The sequence below is a fragment of the Penaeus monodon genome, chromosome 40, assembly GCF_015228065.2.
Source record: "Penaeus monodon isolate SGIC_2016 chromosome 40, NSTDA_Pmon_1, whole genome shotgun sequence".
NCBI lineage: Eukaryota > Metazoa > Arthropoda > Malacostraca > Decapoda > Penaeidae > Penaeus > Penaeus monodon.
In genome coordinates this window covers 31,713,488-31,715,987 of record NC_051425.1, presented here as the reverse complement: position 1 = coordinate 31,715,987, position 2,500 = coordinate 31,713,488, and positions in this window count along the sequence as shown.

The following is a 2,500-nucleotide window of genomic DNA, read 5'->3' as shown; positions in this document are numbered from 1 at the left end:
CGATGGTCACCATATTCAACCGACTTCAACCGTCGATAGTAGAGGTAGCATCGGTTGACTAGTGTATTATGGCATTGAGACTGAAGCATACTTTTGGCTTCATGTCTCCTATTGCTGTGTATTCTCCTACTGATGTCTGTAAACCCGATGAGGAAGAGGTATTCTATGCCAAATTCATATCTGTGACAGACAAATGTCCCCAGTGAGACTCAAATTGTTCTAGGCAACTTCAGTGTGGTATCAGCACTCCAACCACATCATGAACGTGGTATAGGGATACGGGTACTGTGGCCAAGAAAATCAACCACATTCTTGTCAGTGTCGAGTTTTGTGGCACTAACCATAGACTGCTTGTGGTTAACCTATGGGTCCATTTCAAAACTCCACATCTCTCCAGTGGCCACTCTAGGGTGTTTCACTTGAACAGATTTATAGAGGAGTGTACCCATAGGTTCACCACAGAAGTCTCTGATTGAAAACCTGACAGACCCAGTAGCTCTGTAGGAGTCCCTTAAGCGTGAAACACCATTGGCGAACAACCGAGGGCAGAATTTCAACTCACTTGGAGACATTAGAGGCCACAGGTATGTGTCGCATGGCTCGACTAAATGACAATCAGCATTTGCACCATTCCTTGGTGCGCAGGGCTCAGACACTGTTGAGAAGGGACAAGGAACAGTTCATCAGGAATCTGGCTGAGATGGTTGAAGGCCATTTCTTAGTAAATGACCTTCACCTTCCCTACCAAGCCCTGAGAAAACTGAACTATAAGCCCTCCTCGCAGATGACTGCAGTCCACTCAGTGAATGGACAGATTATCTAAGACCATTGGGCTGAGTATTTTGAGCAGTTGTACCAGGTAGACACAAGTGTTGTCATAATACCTGTGCTGGACCCACCCATTAACAAGGAACCTCCTACCCTGAATGAGATTTGGGAGGCGATCTCTAAGCTAAAGGGGGGAAAGCTGCAGGCATATGTGATATCCCTGCTGAACTGCTAAAGGCTGGAGGTAAACTTATGGCATGGGGCTTGCATACGTTCTTGACTGCCATCTGGCAGTTTAGTTTCATTCCCCCTGACCTGTTGAGGGCGTGGTCAACCCTCTCTGGAAGGGGAAAGGGGATTGATGGGACTGTAACAACTACTACAACATCACTTTGCTTAGTATGCCAGGCCAGATCTGTGACCACCTACTAAGGCATCAGAGACCGGAGCATTCTGATTTCACTCCTGGCAAGTTCATAATAGACTATATCCTGGAACGCCATTGTGAGTTTGGTAGTGGGCTGCTTGCAGACTACATCAAAATCAAGTAAGCATTTGACTCGATGCATAGCAATTCTAAGTGGGAGATACTGAGACATGGGAGAATTCCAACACTGATTACTGGTTTAATAGCAAGCATATGTACTGGTAATGAAAGTGCTGTAAAGTGTGGTCGGGCACGTCGTGCTTCTTTCCTGTTAAGTCGGGGATGAGGCAAGGATGTGTAGTTGCATTAACGCTTTTAAACACTTGCATGGACTGGATAATGGGCAGAGCTCCTATACAAGCTCACTGTGGAGCAACACTGGGAAATGTCAAGGTCACCGACTTCAACTTTGCCAACGATGTTGCTATCCTGTTTGAGTCTCTGGAATCACTGGTGGCAGCTCTTGATGCATTTAGCAATGGGCCTAGAAGTCTCCTGCACCAAGACCAAGATCCAGGATTTTGGGGGCCTGTTTGGGGAACCTGTTCAGTCAATACGTGCCTTGGAGTCTCATCTTGATGCCTTTTGTAACAAGTCCCCACGCCGGATAATGGAGTACAGTTGGCGGGACCATGAGTCCAACCATGAGACCGGCATGGGAGCTATTACTTCTATAATCCAGGACCGCCAACTCAGGCTATATGGGCTACTAGCTCGTTTCCCTGTGGATGACCCTGACCAACAGGGTCATCATTGAGAGACAATCCTGGGTGGAGAAGGCCCATGGGACGATCTGCGAGGTCATGGCTTGGGCAGCTCAACCAGACCTGTCGCAAGGATTTAGAGAAAGGCCAAGCGCCTGCCTGGAGGCTCATCAAAAGCGACCCACGTGGCTAGAAGTGAAGGGTGGATGCGGCCATGCACCCCCGTCGGTGTTAGCCCTCCGGTGATGATGATACAAACATATATATAGATAGATAGATATGTACACGAACATTTGATATATATATATATATATATATATATATATATATATATATATATATATATATATATATATATATATATATATATATATATATATATATATATATATAATATATATATATATATATATATATACATATACAACATCACACAAACTCATATATGTACATATACATGTGTGTCCTTGGAGTCACTTGTGGCGGCTCTTGATGCATTTAGCAATGAGGCAAAGCCCCTAGGCCTAGAGGTCTCCTGGACCAAGACCAAGATTCAGGACTTTGGGGGCCTGTTAGGTGAACCCGTTCAGTCGATCCATGC